Genomic DNA, 19,753 nt, shown 5'->3' with positions numbered 1-19,753 from the left:
GAAGTTTAACTGACTGGTCTGTAGTTTCCAGGCTTGTTCTTATTTTCCTTTTGGGCACTATATTTGCCCTTTTCCAGTCTTGTGGAATCTCTCCCAACTTCCAGGGGTTTTCAAAGAGGATAGCTAAAGGCTCAGATTCCTCCTCTATCAGCTCCTTGAATATTCCAGGATGCATTCCATCAGGCCCTGATGAATTGAAGACATCTAACTTTTCTAAGTAATTTTTAACTTTGTTTTTATTAACTTCTAAACCTACCCCATTTCCCCCACTAGCATTCACTATGTTAGGCATTCCATCATCACCAAACTTCTTTATGAAAACAAACAAAAAAGTCATTAATGCACTTCTGCCATTACCAAGTTTCCTGTTATTGTTTCTCCCTCTTCACCGAGCAATGGGCCTCCCTGTCTTGGTCTTCCTCTTTCTTCTAATAGAATGTCTTCTTGTTTCCCTTTATGTGTCGAGCTAGATTTAGCTCATTTTGTGTCTTTGCCTTTCTAATCTTGCCCCAGCATACCGGTGGTATGTGCTTATATTCAACATTTGTAATTTGACCTAGTTTCCACTTTTTATACAATTCCTTTGTACAATTCCTGGTTGATCCAAGGTGGTCTCCTGCAATACTTTCTATCTTTCCTACGCAGCATAATAGTTTGCTTTTGGGCCCTTAATAGTGTCCCTGTGAGAAACTGCCAACTCTTGAGTTGTTTTTCCTTTTCGTCTTGCTTCCCACAGGACCTTACCTACCAGCCCTCTGAATTTACTAAAATCTGCCTTCCTGAAATCCATTGTCTCTATTTTGCTGTTCTCCCTTTTACCATTCCTTAGAATTATGAATTCTATGATTTCATGATCACTTTCACCCAAGCTGCCTTCCACTTTCAAATTGTCAACCAGTTCCTTCCTGTTTGTTAAATCAAATCTAGAACAGCTTCCACCCTAGTATCTTTCTCAACCTTCTGAAATAAAAAATTGTCTTTCAGTGCAGTCCAAGAATTTATTGGATAATCTGTGCGCTGCTGTGTTAGTTTCGCAACAGATGTCTGGATAGTTGAAATCCCCCGTCACTACCAAATCCTGCACTTTGGATGATTTTGTTAGTTATTTTAAAAAAGTCTCATCCATCTCTTCTGCTTGGGTAGGTGGTCTGTAGTAGACCCCCTACCCCTCAGCATGACATCACCCTTGGTTTTTTACTCCTTTTAACTAACCCAGAGACTCTCAACAACTTTGTTTCATATGTCCATCTCCACCTCAGTTCAATTGTATACATTTTTAATAAACAAGGCAACACCTCCTCCTTTTTTCCCCTGACTATCCTTCCTGAGCAAGCTGTACCATTCCATACCAAAATACAGGACTATGTAGCACTTTAAAGACTAACAAGATGGTTTATTAGATGATGAGCTTTCGTGGGCCAGACCCACTTCTATACCAATATTCCAATCGTGTATTATCCTACCAAGTCTCTATGATACCAACTAGGTCATAGTTGTGTTTATTAGCATTTCAAGTTCTTCCTGATTATTCCCCGTATTTCTTGCACTAGTATATAGGCATCTAAGAGTGCATTTACACTGCATCGTTTATCCAGAATAACGGCCATTATTCTGGAAAAATAATACTAGAAATTGCATTATTTTGAAAGAATCGAAATAACAGAGGGCTTTTTCTGATGCTGGTAAATCTAATTCCACAAGGAATAAGGCCTCTTCCAAAAAATTTTTCGAAGAGGGTGTGTGTGGACGCTCCACTGCTGTTATGTCAAAATAGCCCCTCACCTGAGCCATTCTAAAGTTATTCCTCCGCAGTGCCTCCTGGGGTTCTAAACTGAGATAGCATATCCACATTAGAGGAGCCTGCCTTGTACTAATTTTGAGGCTTCCCTAGTGTGAATGCTGTATTTTGAAATAAGCTTTTCCAGAAGATCTCTTCCAGAATAGCTTATTCCAAAAGAAGCTTGCAGTGTAGACGTACCCTTAGATACGGATTTGATTTTGCCACCAAGTTCTGCCTTGTCTCTCCTTTATCTCTATTATAACCCTTGCTCCCTCTTATTTCTGAGCCGTGTCCCAGGTCACCATGTTTTTCACTTACCTGTGGGCTCTGGTCATCTGCCCGCATCGAACCCAGTTTAAAGCCCTGCTCACTAGGTTAGTCTGCGTCCAAATACTCTCTTCCCCTTCCTTGAAGTCCTTCTTGGAATAGCATCCCATGGTCAAGCAAGCCAAGCCCTCCTGGCAACACCATCTTCGCAGTCAGGCATTTGCCTCCAGGATGAACCTGTCTCTGCCTACACCCCTACCTTTGACAGAAATGACTGAAGAGAACACCACCTCTGCTGCAACCTCCTTCACCCATACTCCCAGAACTCTGTAGTCACTCTTGATCTGCCCAAAGTCACACTTTGAAGTATCATTAGTGCCCACGTGGATGAGTAGTAAGGAGTAGTGGTCAGAAGGCCCAATAATTCTTGGCAATGTCTCAATAACATTTCAGATACAGGTCTCTAGCAGGCAGCATACCTCCCAAGATGAAATGTCTGGGCAACAGATGGGTGCCTTCGTCCCCCTCAGAAGAGAAGAAAGTGTCCTGATTTCTCGAATTCCAAGAAAGGAAAGGGACTGTGGTATTGCTGAGCAGATTTATGGACAAAATATTGAGGTCTGTGCACCAGATAGATGAGCAGACTTCAACATGTTCCAAGTGTCATCTTCAAACCTCCAATTTTTTATTTTATTTTATTTTATTTTATTTTTTGCTCAACAAATTTTCCCCGGCCATTGCCCAAGGCCGCCAATTGGTTAGGACCGCCCCATGTTATCCTATTCCTGAAATATCATCAACGTGATTGGTAGAGGCCTGCTGATGGTAAACCAATAAAGGCTTCAAAAGAGTTGCAAAGGAAGATTGAGGACTGTGTGCTGTACACGTGTATAAAGCAGATTTGGGTGAGTGGATTGCTTTAGACAATGTTTGACAATGGTACCTGTAGCTTAAAACAGTGTTTCTCAATCTTTTTTTATAAAGTACCCCTTTTTAAAAAATAAATAAATAAGTACCCCCCCCCAGTACCTACAGTTTTCAGACACAAAATGTTTCTACTGTTGCAACACATTTGTTTAAACAACTTAATCATAGCCAGGCGGGCGATGAAATTTTTGAGTATAAAAAGTACAAAAATAATATGCTGTAAAACTTAAAACAAAAATTCAGTTTTCTCCAAATTTCAGTTGTATTGACGTACTCCCCAGACTTCTCTCAAGTACCCCTAAGGGTACTCGTACCACTGGTTGAGAAACTCTGGCTTAAAAGACTAAAGATGCTTTCTCAAGAGGCTATGGACCAAAAGGTTTGATTCTGAATTCCAGAGCAGAACAAAAAGGCAGATTGGCTACTGTATGTTCGAAGTGGTTTCCAAGAATTATACTGACTCCAGAGAAGTCCCTTTAAAATTAATAAATTCAGGAGAGGCTCTGGGAGAGTGACCTCTCTTGTAAAGAATTTTATCATCTCAGTACAGGTTGCTCTAACTGTATTACATTATGCTAGAATGACCTCTTGGGATGAGTCTAGGTTTTGTAGTTACGAGGAAAAGGCTTGCATGTGTTCTTACAATTGTTACTTTTAAGGCATGTGAGTGAGTTTGCTCTTAAATTCTGTGGGCAAGCTTGAATAATGCATTTTGTGCTCTCTCAAACATTACAGTAGAATGAGAAGGTGTAGAGAGCTGTGTAAACCTCAATATTCAGATTTAGATTTGGATCTGGGTATGGAGTACCCAGAAATTCAAAGGCATCTGGAGTTGTCATTCAAGCCCTCTCTAGCCTGAAATGCCAAAACAAACCTCCACCAGTCTGCAATTATGTTCATTTGCTGGGACTGGGAACTCACCTCACATACAGAATTACAAAATAAATAGGCTTGGCAGAATTCAGTTTTTATGGGTTTTTTTTTATAATTCTGACAGATCTCTGTGTTTAAGTACATTTTCAAATTTTATCTGTCATGGGGTGGGTGTGCCTGGCCCCCTCAGAAGCAGGATGCTAGGCCTTTAAGGCTCCTCCAAGAGTGTTCCACCCCATGTGTCTGTCTCCATGGCTCCAGGCCTATGGCTACACCCTATCCCCACTGAGCCAATCTGGCCTAGTGGCCATCATCTATAAAACACCCCCTTCTTGGAGGGTAGTGAGGCCCAGCAGCCCAAGTCCATTTCACCCCCTCCCCCAAGGGCAATACAGCCTAATGGCCAGAGTCAGTAGCAATGCCCCCTAGTCTCAGGACAGTCAGGCCTAATGGACAGCATCAGTAGTAATCCAGCTGTAGCACACATCCCTTGGGGGTTAATAGGAATGGGGTAGGCAGTCCCTGGCCCTCCTTCTCCACCAGATTCCAGCCCAGGGCCCTGTTAGTGGTAGGTGTGTTCCACCATTAGCTCAGCAGGGAATCCAACCAAAACACACTGAGGTCCCAGGAGTTTTACCTCCCTACCCTGGGCTACTTTCTACCCTATTCACAACCATCAGCTTCTTCTCCAGTTTATTCCAGGTTGAGGGCTTTCTTGGCCATTCCCTGCTGACTTGCCTTTGCAGTTCAGTCCCTCCATGGCTCTTCCTGCAGAGCTCTGGCAGCAGCTCCTTCCTTCACCGCAGTCAGCCCTGACTGAGCTGCTCCACAGCCCTTGTAAACCTGTCCTCCAGCTGGAGAATGCCCAGCAAGGCTGTGGAGGTGGAGCTCTCTCTGCCAGGTAGCCCTGGTTAAGTCTTTCAGGCCCAGTGCAGGGTTGGTACAGCCTATCACAATCTATTTTGAATCTTCACAGATAGACCTTTTTTTTCCGGTTTTTATCCATTTAAGTTTTCTTACTTGTGGGAAAGTATGGCTGGGAGGTCAGAGAATTATTCAATGACAGTAAATGTTGAGATTCAAAAAGTTCAAGCTTTATAACAATTAAAACACAAATTGTCAACATGAGATACCAAAATATGCAACGTAAATATCCATAAATCCAACACGAATGAATTGTGAAGTGGCTTTTTTATCTTGCCACTCTGTAAATTTCAATTATTATCAATGTCAATATGCTTTTCATTGGTTTGGTACATACAGGGAAATTGATGTGTACCCGCATTTACCCAGGACTGAGGATTGACTTCTCCAGGCCCAGGGGAGGGGCATGGTCTCTGGTGGAAGATGCCATTGGGGGCATGCCACCCAGGGCTCCGGTGGCGATTTAAAGGGCCTTGAGGTAGTGGTGGCAGAGGCCGAGAGCCCCGAGTCCTTTTAAATCACCAGGCCATGGGGTTGCTTCCCTTCCTCCCCGCTCCCCTTCCCCATCAGCAGCCCTGCATTTACCAATTAAAAATCAACCCCCCTCAAGCCTACATATAAACTTAACAAAATGGTACCTATAATATAGTTACTAATGCATCAGCAATGATGGGTAGCTGCAAAAATACCTGGCAATAAATGGGGTGGCAAAGAGCTCATCTCCCTATCACTGTTTTCATTTTATTACTGTAATCTGTTTCACAGGCTTCCTGGGTGTTCTCTGCTTATTTACTGTTGTCAGATTGTAGCTTTTTTGTTTTCACCCTTATTCTCATATGACCATGTTTCACTAAAGGTTTCATTGTATACATCAATGCATGTGGACTAAACTTAACAAAATGGTACCTGGGCGGTACCATGTTGCTGGGCGGGGGAGGAGAGGAGGGAGTTAACACTGTCTCATGTTTCCCTTCACAAAAATTACATTGTGATTGGTCATAAATAGCTCAGGGAGAAGAACATGTAGGAAGGCTCATTTGATGGGCATAGTACAAAGGATTAAGCCTCAGGTTTCTTCTGCCTGTGTTACATTTAATACCGTGGAAATCATTTATAATGGACACTTCACTATGTTGTTGTAGATGGTATGTGCATGATCATGAAAGCAATCTGAAATGCTCATGAGCTGATGAATCATTCAGTGTAAGTGACAATCTAGAGTCCACTGCATTAAATTCAAACCAGCTGAGCAGGATGGACTGACATTTTGGCTTGTTCAAGACATCCACCCACATGTCTTTCCCCAGTTGGATACTGACTGAAAATTAGGAATGGGACCATGGAATTAAATCTTGATTTAAGACCAAACCTCCCAAATTGTGGCAGTCAGCATTCCGGTTTAGGACTATCACTGTGACATACACAAAAGTGAGGCAATAATAGGCAAGTTAAAAGCACTGCAACATTTTAACAAACTTTTATTGACTGAACCATTCCAATGACAGGGGCACTTCTGGGAGCTGGCTTTCCATATTGACTCTTTCACAGATGTCACATGCACCAGTCATTCTTCTCCTGTCAATGATTGCTATATTTTTGGTACTGGGGGGCGGAAGGGGAATTGGCATTCAAGGCTTCCCCCTCAAGCAATACTGAGATCCTTGCAAAAATATTTCTGTCCAGCAATTTTCATGTCACTGGATAGGTTGCCACAATAGCAGAACACAAGAGTTGAGCTGTTTGAATGAGGCCTCCTTTCACCTCATCTTTTTCTATTGGTGCTTTTAGCTGAATCTGCATAACCCCCATTCTCTTATGATATTTACTGTGGAAAAAGCTTACACCCCTCGTGCCCACAACTCTGCCTCTAAGGACTCAATTCAGGAAACAGTCTTTATTCAGGACAGCGTGTAAGCACATGCTTAAGTTGAGGCACACCGTTAAGCAAATGATTACAGTTCAGCGTGTGTTTATGTGCTGTCCTGAATAGAGACAGATTTAAAAACATGTTGACGTGTTTTTTGAGTTGATCAAAGTCCTCTCTGAAGTTCACTAAGCCTTCTACTAGAAACTCATTCTCTTTATATGGGGCCGTACTATGCCTTGACAGGCGCTTCATCCATTCCCTGGTTTTGCCTGGAGCAGGATTTGGCCTATTGGCATAAATGGAGTTACATAAGGAATGGTTTTGATCCATTGTGCTGTATTGCAATGTTCCTCTCCTGATTCCTGTATCCAGAACTTCTGAAACGCAACATTAAAACTCCTATTTACCATTGTCACCGCCTTCTAATTTAACTCTGAGCTGTATCAGTTCACCTTCAGCCTCTTTTAAATATCCTTAATTGAAAATACAATTGATTTTTCAGAACATACACATTTTAATTCCTTTTTACCACCTCTTCTTGTGTTTTCTTCCCCACCCCTCTTCCCTTCATCTCCCCAGCAGTTCATTTCCATCTGCAGTCTCACACAGAGTAGCCGTTGTTTAGTACAAAACTGTTTTATGGGTAATATGTTTCTGCTAGCGATAGAGAGCTGGAATTCCTGTTATCTATAAAACAAACAGTGAAAAAGCCTTTCGGTGTAAATGGTGATAAAGTATTTTTAAAAGATTGGAGACGTCTTTTTGTTTTGGTCCCTTTTCAGAAGCCACTGAGGCTAAAGTGTTACCTACGCTTTCGGTGACCATAGAACTTAAGATCCATTTCATATTAGATGCTGGCTTAGTCATGGTAGACAATCCATACACTCTGCTTTAGCTGACTTTGACAGTTCACACTGACTTCATAAGAAGCCAAGCTGTGCATACCATAGTCTTTTGCACAGTCCCAGACTTAATGAGACTACTTACTGGAGTAAAGCAATAAGGATTTGACCCAGGATTTTTTTTTAACCTATGGTATCACAGGACTTCCACAAGAGAAGAGACAAACAAGCTGGTCTATGTTTAGATTCGCTGTTAGTATTATATGGATTTTTCTCTAACTTCCTCTCCTTACAAAGGGCTTTACTTAAGCAGCTCAGAGATTGTACTTCGGGATACAGAAGCTTACTCGCGAAAGATCCAGGGTAGAGCAGTGGGCCCATAAAGGGACAAATCTGGTTCTCAGTAACTAGATAAAATAACTAGTCTTGACACTGGAAGCATCCATGGAAATAAGAGAATAAATCTATTTTTAAGCTTCACTGCCATTGTTCTAACCCTCCAGTTGGCAACGGATCCATGTAATGGGAATCAAGTAGCTCTACCTCCACATAGCCCCGGGTCACATCCAAGATGCTTATTCACCACACAGCTGCTCAAAGTCTTCCCTTTCCCCTTCAGACAGCAGAATCACTCCGGTTCTGATGCATGTGCGTCCCTCCAACCCCATAGGGAAGGATGAATAACTTGTCCTAAAATGGATAATCCTGTGCTTTTAAAGTCTGATGAGGTATTTGTAGTGGATTGTACAATCCTTGATATATGCTTACACGTGTATTTTGCGTGTTATTGTACAGATACACCTGCACAAGTCCTGGGCAAAATCTGTCCCTGGTATAAGCAAGTTCATTGGCTGCAGGTCACGTGGTTGTGTGTCCATTCCTTCAGTGAATGACTGAAACTTTTAAAACTGGAGAGTAATGCACAAAAGAATAATATCCTTCCTGTCTGGATTTTTGTAAATTATGTAAAATGAGAAATATTTATGATATCATGTGTATTAAAGTAGTGCCCAGGACCCAGCTATGAATGGGGCCCATTGTGCTAAGCACTGTAAAAAAACAGAGTAAGAGAGATTTCCTGCCCTGAAGAACTTTATTTCTAAAGTTATATATATATTGCTAGAACAGAAATGAACTTTTAAAGTGTGCTCATTCTATAAGAAGAGTTAATAATGATCCCAAGAGTTGGATCTAGAACTTTTGAGTGCTCATTACTATTTGTTGACTTTTTGTCTTTGGGTACGTCTATACTGCAACACTATTCCGAAATAACTTAGCCCGCATCTGCACAGCAGGCAGATATTTCAAAATAGTGTCAAAATACTGTCAAGCTGGAGGACTTCTTACTCTGACTCTTGTAACCCTCATTGTACGAGGAATAAAGGAAGTCGGAGGAAGAGTGCTCTATTTCAAAATAAGTGCAGACACTCCCTATATCGAAATAAGCTATTTCGAAATAAGATACGCAATTGACATAGCTCAATTTGCATCGCTTATTTTGAGATAAGCCCTGCAATGTAGACACACTCTTTGTGACTTTATCAAGATCATTAACCATTTCTCCTCAGTTTGTTCATCTGTGAAGTGGGAATAATAAAGCCTATGTGCCTCAACTGAGTGTTGCAAGGATTAATGAGTTACAGTGTGTTAAGTGCTTTGAAAATGAAAAGGACTGTATTAATGTGAAGCTTTGTTTGGCTGTTGATAGGCCTGAAGAGTGCAATGATTCATCTTTGTGCTGTGAATATTTTTAAAAAGTGCAATGACATCTTAAGCTATTTACATGCTGAGGCCTAAGCTATTTTTTTAAGTACATGTATGTTGTACTTGCAGAACATTACTATAACATTGACCTCATGGGTTAGTTATATATGGAATTGCAGAAAAAACAAACTGCACACTTAATTACCCATTTTGTGTGTCAGTTTAGGCACACATTTTTGAAATTGTAGCCCTCTTATTAAACAACCTCCAGAGGTTCTTTATTGCTTTGTGAAATTGAATCCAATTCAATCATGCTGTAACTCCATTTGTGTAATTAGAGTTTCTCCAAGAATTCATTTCTCCTATTATTTCTAGGGTAGTTGGAAGTAGACCTTGTCAGATTAAATGATACCCCCTCCTTTTCTTCACACATTTATTGGAAAAAGATAGAGTAACATTTTGATTGGACTATTTTACTGAGGCATAGCATTAAAAAAGACTGTTTAGTGAAGTTAAGGAAAAATATGAATGCGCGTGGTGAATTTGGTTAGAAATTGTAACTGACACTTGTGTTCTTGTCTACTTTCCACATTGATCAAACTTCGCATCTTCCATGTGTATAATGGAGTGAGTTTTACTTTGTATGTCTGTCTCTGTGCTGCAGGAAGAACAGACACTTGGTCAGGACACAATATGCTAAATTCAGTAAAGCTAGTGGCATCTCTCCAAGAAGGAAAGCTGCCTAAAATGTCCAATTCCTCTATGTGTCATGCTGTGTTGCCAACTCTCACAATCTTACTGTGGTTCCCACAATATTTTGCATTTTTCTTAAAGCCCCTACTCCTGGAATTAGGTGGTTACATAAGAATCTCATCTTTGTGTGGTCACACAGTGTGTTAAAATACATTTCTGGTCCTCATGATTGAAAATTGAAGTTAGAAAATATGACTCAAGTGAACCCTAAAGTCTCAAAAATGAGAAGGCAAATAAAATAGCCTTCACATCTATTATGTTTTTTAAAATGTCATGAAACCAATCTAATGATTTTTGAACATTTGAGTTTGTCAAAGCTTATGACAGAAAATGTATATTCATTCCCTAGCAGAGAGAGGAGTATCTCCCCTGCATTCCCAGAGCAGAGTAGCAACTTAAAAATGCATGAAATTGAAAATAGGTTTGAGATGAGAACTTCTGAATTGTGACTAGCTACTTCCCTATCTAATAGGGCACTACATAATATGCTTGTTTCAGATGAAATTGAATGGTCGATATTGTGTCAGACCTTCTAAACTGTGCACAAAAAAGAGTTTTTTATTGGACCACCTTCTGTTGGTGAGAGAAACAAGCTTCTGAACTACATAGGCCTCTCCCCCAGTCTGGGAAAGGTACTTTTGTGTTTCCCAACTAAATACAAGGTTGAACACATAGGCTAGGCCAGGGCTACTCAACACGTGGCATGTTGGCTGCATGTAGCCCGCAGCCCTTTTGTTTGCAGCCCGTGGTGCGGTTTCGGTTTACACGGGACTCAACATGCAACCCGCGGGTGGGATCCTTTGAACATGGCCTCCACTGGGAACACGCTCCACAATGGTGAGGCATAGAATCATAGAACACTAGAACTAGAAGGCACCTTGAGAGGTCATCGAGTCCAGTTCCCTGCCCTCACGGCAGGACCCAGTACCGCAGTACCGTCTAGATCATCCCTGATAGATGTCTATCTAACCTGCTCTTCAATATCTCCAGAGACGAAGATTTCACAACCTCCCTAGGCAACTTATTCCAGTGTTTCACCACCCCGACAGTTAGGAAGTTTTTCCTAATGTCCAACCTAAACCTCCCTTTCTTCAGTTTGCTTCTTGTCCTATCCTCAGAAGCTAAGGAGAACAATTTTTCTCCCTCCTCCATGTGACACCCTTTTAGATACGTGAAAACTGCTATCATGTCCACTCTCAGTCTTCTCCTTTCCAAACTAAACAAGGCCAATTCTTTTAGTCTTCCTTCATAGGTCATGTTCTCTAGACGTTTCATCATTCTTGTTGCTCTTCTTTGGATCTTCTCCAATTTCTCCACATCTTTCTTGAAATGTGGTGCCCACAATCGGACACAATACTACGGTTGAGGCCTAATCAGCACAGACTAGAGTGGAAAAATGACTTCTCACGTCTTGCTCACAACACTCCTATTAATGCATCCCAGAATCATGATTGCTTTTTTTGCAAAAGCATCACACTGTTGACTCATAAGCTACATCAATACTGCAGCCTTCTTCCGTAAAAGCTTATGCAAATGAAGCGTGGAGTAGAATATGGCCACACTTCATTTGCATAATTAACTAGCAGTCGGTTTTGCGAAAGAGGCTTTTGCGCAAAAAGGAACTGTGTAGATGGCTCCTTTTTGCGCAAAAGCCTCTTGAGCGAAAACAACTAATTAATTATGTAAAGGAAGCACAACGATATTCTACTCCATGCTTCATTTGCATAAGCTTTTGCAGAAGAAGGCTGCAGTATAGACATAGCCATATTTAGCTTGTGGTCCACTATGACCCCTAGATCCCTTTCTGCAGTAATCCTTCCTAGGCAGTTGCTTCCCATTCTGTATGTGTGAGACGGATTGTTCCTTCCCAAATGAAACAATTTGCATTTGTCCTTATTAAACTTCATCCTATTTACCTCAGACCATTTCTCCAGTTTGTCCAGATGAGCAGGGTGAGCACTGAAAAACACAAGCGGACAGGCTGGCTGGAACAGACAGGTACAGGGTGTCAGTGTTTCTAGCCCCCAGGGAGGAGGTGCTGGGAGTGCCGGGGCATTGTGGGAAGTGTTTTGTGTTCATGCCCATCAGTGTGAAAGAACATATTTGCATATATTTGCATGTATATGCAACCTCACTTAATTTGCAGCCCTTGGCATGTGCTGTGAGTATCATTGTGGCCCCCAGGGCTTCCAAGGTTGAGTAGCCCTGCACTAGGCTGTCAGTAGTAACCTATGGGCCAAATGCAGCCTGACAGACACTTTTGAACACTTATTGTTGTTGCTGTTGTTTTGTAGTATTTTCTCTGAAGTCTGGACCTTGACAAAAAGTAGTTATCCCTGTTCTAAGGAACCACTGATTTAGCTGTGACCCTGTGAGTGTAATTACATTGTGCAGTAAGGCAAAATACAAGGCTTCAGTATACAGTAGAGCTGAGCAAAAATTTTTGGATGAATAGTTTTTTCATCAAAAAATGCAGTTTCAGCTTGACCAACGCTTTGTGAATTCATGTTGAGTTCATTGAATAGTCTCAACCAAACTAAAAGCATTGAAACCTTGTGGTACAGTGATGTCAAAATACCTAATGTTTCATTTTGACAAAAGCAAAGGAGAAGCAGATTTACAAAACAGGAAGAGATAGTGTAGTTGCTATGCCTCTTGAAGGTTTCGGCTGGGGTGTTCACTTGAAGTGTAGAAAACTCACGTTCAATTCCCCCCTTCTCACACACGGAGAAGTGATTTGAACTGGCATCTACAGCATTTCGGGGATTTGCCCTAACCACTGAACTATGGGAGACTCTGGCAAGGCTCTGTTTCCATCTCTGCTTTTGAAGCTATTCTAGTTTTTAAAAATAACTATATAGTCATTGGAACAGGGATTCATGTAGGTCTTCCACATGCATATACTAATTAGAGCAGTATCAGAGGGGTAGCCACATTAGTCTGAATCTGCAAAATCATGTGCCAGCAATTTGCCCCCTGCTATATACATCGGCCAAACAGGACAGTCCCTATGTAAAAGAATAAATGGACACAAATCAGATATCAGGAATGGTAATATACAAAAACCTGTAGGAGAACATGTCAATCTCCCTGGACACACAGTAGCAGATTTAAAGATAGCCATCCTGCAACAAAAAACTTCAAGACCAGACTTCAAAGAGAAACTGCTGAACTACAGTTCATCTGCAAATTTAACACCATCAGTTTAGGATTAAACAAAGACTGTGAATGGCTAGCCAACTACAAAAGCAGTTTCTCCTCTTTTGGTGTTCACACCTCCACATCAACTGCTACAAGTGGGCCACATCCTCCCTGACTGAACTGACCTCATTACCTCTAGCCTTACTCTTGATTGGAACTCTTTTCTTATGCCTGCATATGTATACCTGCCTCTGGAATTTCCACTACGTGCATCTGACGAAGTGGGTCTTTGCCCACGAAAGCTTATGCTCCAATAAATCTGTTAGTCTATAAGGTGCCACAGGACTCCTCGTCGCTGTAATTAGAGCAGTGTTTCTCAAAGTGGTCAGTGAACCCACTCTGAGAGAGCTACTTATGGGACACTCCAGTTTGTTTGCTTACCAGCACCTCAGCCACAGATCCTCACGGCTCCCATTGACCTGTGGTTCACCGTTTGCAGCCAAGGGGAGCTGTGGGAAGCAGCAGCCTGGCTCACAGTGTTTCTTGCGGCTCTGCTTGGCTGCAAACAGTGAACCACAGCCAATGGGAGCCACGAGGCTCCGTGGCTGCGGAGACGATAAATAAACCAGAGCGGCCCACTTAGCAGCTTTCTCGGGGTGGGTCCGCTGACCACTTTGAAAAAAACCGAACTAGTGTAATTCTTCCTGTCTTTCTCGGGCCTGGTGACTACTCATTGTCATTCAGAGTGGCAAGTCGTAGTCCTTAGGATGACAATGAATGGTCATTGGGTCAGAGTTGAACACAAAATACCTGGTTCCCCAATGCTCTGTAACTTTTGTTGTCATTTATCCATGCACTATGCTGGAGCAATATCTATATATTGAGAGACTGCACTACCATAATTGTATGAAATAAACTGAAAAGTAATTTTTTAGAGTGCAAATATAAAGGGAGTGTTGTACATTTTGTATTCTGTGTTGTATTGAAATCAATATCTTTTAAAATGTAGAAAACATCCAAAATATTTAAAATAAATGATATTTCATTATAATTTAACATTGTGAATTACCGCTATTCATTTTTAATCACTCAAGTAATTATGATTATTTTAATCACTTGACAGCCCTACTATTACTATATCCTATCATGCCCCCCATGCTTTATGAAAATGGCTTATGTATATGAATATGAATATGTATATATCATTCTTATATGTGAAGATAAAATAGGAAGTTTAAATCCATTTTTAATTATAAATGTGTTAATGAGTGCCATTAGTGATTTTTTTAGGAACTTAATGGCTCAGTACTCAAACCAATGAATCTTGAATGGTTTTATTTTTCCTGTAAACCTAAACTGTGTGGTTTGTCCTAGGAAGACATGTGACTATGCCACCTGTTACTGGAATCCATTTTTCCATGGGGATGGGGATATAGAAAAAAGGGTTCCCACACACATTTTTAAGGAATAGAGTGGTCTTGTCTTCAGCAGGCTTTTGAAATTGCCTCCCCATCCAAAGCAGATATATATGAAGCAACTTGGAATCAAAAGAACTCTAATGAAAGGGTGAAGGCAAAGCTGCTGGTCAGAAAAAATCAACTCTTCCCTGTTTAGGGTAAGAATTTGCATGTAATACATTTTAGTATATTAGAATTAGATGGCAATCTCCTGTTTATTTTTTGCTTGGTAACATACTTTGATCTGTTTTCACTTGCAATCACTTAAGTCCTACTTTTTATAGTTAATAAAAACACTTGTTTATTATCAAGCTGAGTGCAAATAAATGTTACCTGTGGGGCAGCAACTGCTGTGTATAGCTCTCCTTCATTGATAAAGGAGGCAAACATCTTGATGAACTTTCTCTGTGTAAAACTTTTAGACAGGGTAAGACAGATTTATTTTGGGGTTTGGTCCCTTTAGGGAGTTGATTTCCTGGGTTTTCTCAAAAGCCTTATAACTTGAGTCTTCCTAGCTGAGCTGGTTCAGTGTCTATGTTTCTCTGCTGGGGAGTAATAACTCAAACTTTGTGCCTTGGCTAGAGGAGACTAGAATTTCTGACCCAGCAGGACAGGGTAATGGGAAGCCCCAGAGGGCAGGAAAGAGAGCATCAGTGGCTTGATCAGCACCCTGGGTGACAACCCCAAGTGGATTTCTGTGATCCAACCTATCACATATCCATCTTACAAAAACAAAAGGAAAAACTATGTAGCACTTTAAAGACTAACAAGATGGTTTAATACGCGATGAGCTTTTGTGGGCCATTTATAATCACCAGGCCGCTTTTGCCCACAGGCCTCTTATCCGTGACTGGGGCACTACTCTAGTACAAATAACAATAACAATAATAATAATAATTAATAAGGCACTAATAAATAGGAACTAGGGCCTTGAATGTAAAACTCAAGAGCTTTTTATTATATACATTTAATAGTACAAATGTGGTGTGGAAACTGAGGAGGACCCCATAAAAGGATCTGGAGAAAGAAAGTGACAAATTCAATTCAGTGGGGCAGTCTGTGAATCAGCACAATGTAATCCATTAGTCAGATCGCATAGATGAAAGTCAATCAACAAAGTATATCCGGGAACATAGGAAATAGTACAAAGGAAAGCATTTGGAAATAAAGAGGCAGCAATCAATCAGTTGAAAGAAGAGAGGGCATCAAACCGTCAGATGGGGCAAGCTCCGAAGTAGTTGAGGCATATTGGTGCCGTTGGTGGACTGGTGGCAGTGATGGTATTCTCTTTCACACCAGGCCTGTTGGTGTGAGGACAGCACCTTGAGTTGGGTCAGAACTGAAATACTGGCTCAAATCCACCACCACTCCTGCCAGGCCTGTCATTGTAAAAGGATAAAGCCAAACACGGAATGTCCATGTTTCTGTAGAAAGGCCAAATGTTTTTGTGATGTATTTGTGTTTATAACAGGGGTGGGCAAAAGGGCCTCCATGGGCCAGATGCGGCCCACCAAGCGGGTGGATCCAACCCACGGAAGCCCTGCTGCTTCCCTGCCCCCAAGCCAATTAGGGCCTGGGGGCAGGGGAATGCCCAAAGCCTCCTGCCGCCCTGCCAGGAGCACGTGGCACTTTGAAGCGACTGTTCTACTTGCAGGGCAGGGGGGAGAGCAGAGAAGGCTTCGGGCACTCCCCCAGGCCAATCAGGGCCTGGGAGTGGGGGAGCTGCGTGAAACTTCCTTTGCCCGGCCCCAGCCCTGTGAGGAGCCCATGACACTTCAAATTGATTGGTCTGGGGGTGGCAGAGCATGCCAAGCCTCCAGAGCATGGGTGCGTAGTGCGAAGGGGGGGCCAAAGGGGCTCCCCCACCCCTTCCCATGTAGGCCCTACCTCTTCCTGTTTAGGCCCCACCCCTTCCGGGGTGGCCTTGGGCTACTTCAAAATTTTTGAAGTGAACCCCAGGCAAAAATTATTGCCCACCCCTGGTTTATAAGCTGCTCCGTGTGGCTATGTTCTACGTGACATTTTCCATTCTATTGACATCAGGGTGAGGAACCTTTTTTGGGTCAGGGTCCACTGACCCACAGAAAAATCCGTCACAGGCTGCACACAAGTGAGAAACAAAAACAAAACAAAGCAAAAAAACCCTCAGCAGCATGGGCTTCAGCCTCAGGGGCCAGATCCAGGCAAGCTGTGCCTTAGTTTCTCCACCCCTGTATTATATAGTGGAGAAGGGCCGTAAATCCACACACTCTGAGGCTATGTCTACACAGCAGGCTTTTTGCGCAAGAACTACTGTTCTTGCGCAAAAACTTGCCGGGTGTCTACACTGCACGCGCGTTCTTGTGTAAGTAAATTTACAGAACAGCGTCGGAAAACAGGGCTTCTTCTGGAAGAGTTATTCCTCTCCCCACGAGGAATAAGCCCTCTTGCGCAAGAGCTCTTCCACAAGGAGGCAGTGTAGACAGGCAACGTGAATTTCTTGCGCAAGGCCATCAGAGCTTTCTTGCGCAAGAGAGCGTCCACACTGCCATGGACGCTCTTGTGCAAAAGCACATGGCAGTGTGGATGCGCTCTTGTGGAAGACCTTTTGCACAAGAACTCTTGCATAAAACAGTTCTTGCGCAAGAAGCCTGCGATGTAGATGTAGCATGACTGTCATGACTAAGTCCTGTTGGTATGAATGCTACCACTAACCCCTTTGGATTGAAACCACTCCAACTCTGGAGAAGGTCTAAACTGGCTCCAGATCCATACCCAAACTTTACAGCTAGGAACTCTTTCTAGACTAGAATCATTGGAACTCTTTCCCCTGCTTCCCCCCACCCCCATACACAGACTCCTAAGTTACATTTTGAAAATGTCTTCTGATCCCTGGAGCCCTTCCTCCTAAAGAGCTGTTGGTTACTCCTTAAGAAGTCCGTGTACTACTGGACTCCCTTCTGACTTACAGAGGGGTGTTGAACTAAGGGGGAGCCCTCCCAGATGTCCTGGGTAACAACAAACACACACAAACTTGCTTGCTTAGAGATATAGGCTCCTGATCAGAGAGCACATGGATTTCCATGTCATCTGCTCTTGTTTGTTTCTCTTCATGGGTGTGATTTCAAAATCAAAACCCTGAATAGCCTTAGCACAGTTTGAATTATATAATTGTGCAGCCCCAGAGTCACATGACTTGCTGTCTGAGTAATTCCCTGCAGAAGGAGACAAGCTGCATGGTAAAAAACTCAACAAACAGTGTTTAAAACAAAAAGTAGACAGTACAGGTTTTCCATAGCACTTCATCTGAAATCATCTACTGCTGCAACAGCCCCAGTGGATTTCTGGGTCAAAGCTTAGATGGGGAGAGGACGAATGGGAGTAGGAGGACACTAGCTGGACTTGTGTGTTCTTTTCTGTTCCCTTTGATACAACCTCTGCCTTCAAAACTGGTTGCCTCCGCTGTTGAACAAAATGAGTGGTTCACTGGAAACCTCAACAAGGAGCTAGGAATCATTGCCTTGTGGAGGTAAGAAGCAATCATATTCTTACTAGTCCCTAATCTAAAACCATTAGTACTTTTCTGTGACTATCTAAGACAGAAGGCAGAGAGAGAGAGAAAACAGCTGGTACCTCTGTAAACTGGCAGGGGTCTGCTGAAAATCTATTTATAGGTAACATGTAAGGGGGAGGAGGAAGAGGTGCCAAATAAAATGTAACCTTTTATTATCACATAAATGCCTTGGTGCAGGTTTCAGGACTGTTAATTGGATTGATTGTTCTGAACTCTCTATCTCCCTTTCACATGTGAGCTGGCCAGTGAATTGTAACTTGTTTTCGACTGGCTGAATCAGAAGGAGCAGGGGTTGTCTGGCACTGCAAGGCTGCATGGAGGTGAGCCGGGAGGGGGGGTGTATTTTCAGACCACAACACTTAAGCAGATTGTTGCTCAGTTTCAGAAAGCACAGCTGTTGCAGAGAGAGAAAGGCAGGAAGTGTGAAAGCAGCTTTGTGATCTCTAACAGGTAGGCAAGAGCATAAACCATATGTTTGTTCCTGAATATTCTTCTTTCTCAAAGAACTGGTAATCTAGATCTATATGTATTGTTTCGGTTCGCAAAGACCTTTTGTCTGTTTGTATTTGTTAGACATAGTTGATGCAAGCAGCTGCATGTGTATGTCCAAAAGCCAGTGTGTGTGAATGAGTGATCACTAGCTGTTCTGAGAAAAAGTGAGTCTGGGATTTGCAGACCAGGGGGATTCACTAGCAAATCCTACTGCAATAAGGACATGTGATAACTGCAGGACCACAGCACATGATTGTTGAGCAACCCAAAAAAGTTAATTTAGGAGACCTAAAAAGGAGTTTCCTTCTTGAGCAGCCTCTGTTGCAAACAAGGTAGAGAGCTAGAAAAAGCCAGGCAAGGAAATTTGATCTCTGCAGATTCCCTCTTTGATCCAGTTGCTGACATGTGAAAAGAATAATGGAATTGTTCCACCATCTGGTAGCTATTACAAGAAATCCCTGCACACAAAGTTGCAACGTGGGCAAGCCCCAAATCAGGAGTTTGGGGAGAGAGCTTGCCAGGGAAAAGGGCAATGAATTTGCTTTTAAATAGTTTATTTTCAATGTTATGTGTGGTTATTCTTTATTATACAGGTATGTTGAAACATGATATGCAAACTTTCAGACTGAAAGAAGGGGTTAGATGGAAATAAGATTTGAGATTGGAAAGAAAAAATGTAAGCACGAATATTGGTCAGGTGGTAAGGAGGGTGATATGTCTATAATCATGATTAATTTTTCTTAGAGGACGTAAAATAACATGTTGCTCTTCTGTAGTCCTATTCCTCCTAAGATTGCAAACATTAATTTAGCTTCCTAATGTGCTGGTGAGGTATGCATTAGTATTTCTGGGGCAGCGGGGGGGGGGGGGGGGGGGGGGGGTGTGTGTTTCAGGTGGAAACACTGAGGCACAGAGCTTGTGGATTCATTTATGATACAAGTCTAACCATCCCAGTATATTGTCAGGGGTATTTTGTTGGCATTTTTTTTGAAGGACATGTTTATAGCTCTATGTGACAGCCTAAGCCAGGATACAATGATTCAGACAGTAGCATAATGCTATATTAGTATTCCTGCATTCACACTATGGACAGAATAAAGGGTTAGAACAAAAATATCCTTGCCAGAAATACAGTGAAATAGTAAAATGTGTATTGTAGACAGGCCCTGAATA

At 42.1% G+C, this 19,753-nt stretch overlaps 1 protein-coding gene and 1 long non-coding RNA gene across 14 annotated transcripts in view; one reads left to right on the top strand and one right to left on the bottom strand.

Annotated features, from left to right (window-relative positions):
- The window catches only part of PHACTR1 (phosphatase and actin regulator 1), a 458,960-nt gene that overhangs the window by 166,561 nt on the left and 272,646 nt on the right, over positions 1–19,753 (top strand). Inside the window, exons 1-2 of one of the 13 annotated variants that reach the window (XM_006138764.4) lie at positions 17,753–18,043; positions 18,468–18,538. The exons of 9 other annotated variants lie outside the window; for them this stretch is intronic. The gene's annotated coding sequence lies outside the window, so the exon portion shown is untranslated. 3 more of the 13 variants (XM_025179342.2, XM_006138766.4, XM_014581429.2) reach the window with 3 other exon arrangements.
- The window catches only part of LOC142827173 (uncharacterized), a 31,135-nt gene continuing 26,860 nt past the window's right edge, over positions 15,479–19,753 (bottom strand). Inside the window, exon 4 of the long non-coding RNA XR_012901645.1 lies at positions 15,479–15,836. This is a non-coding gene — a long non-coding RNA (uncharacterized LOC142827173). The remainder of the gene's footprint in view (positions 15,837–19,753) is intronic.

This window comes from Pelodiscus sinensis, chromosome 2 (assembly GCF_049634645.1).
Source record: "Pelodiscus sinensis isolate JC-2024 chromosome 2, ASM4963464v1, whole genome shotgun sequence".
Lineage (NCBI taxonomy): Eukaryota > Metazoa > Chordata > Testudines > Trionychidae > Pelodiscus > Pelodiscus sinensis.
This window is presented reverse-complemented; position numbering and strand designations above follow the sequence as displayed.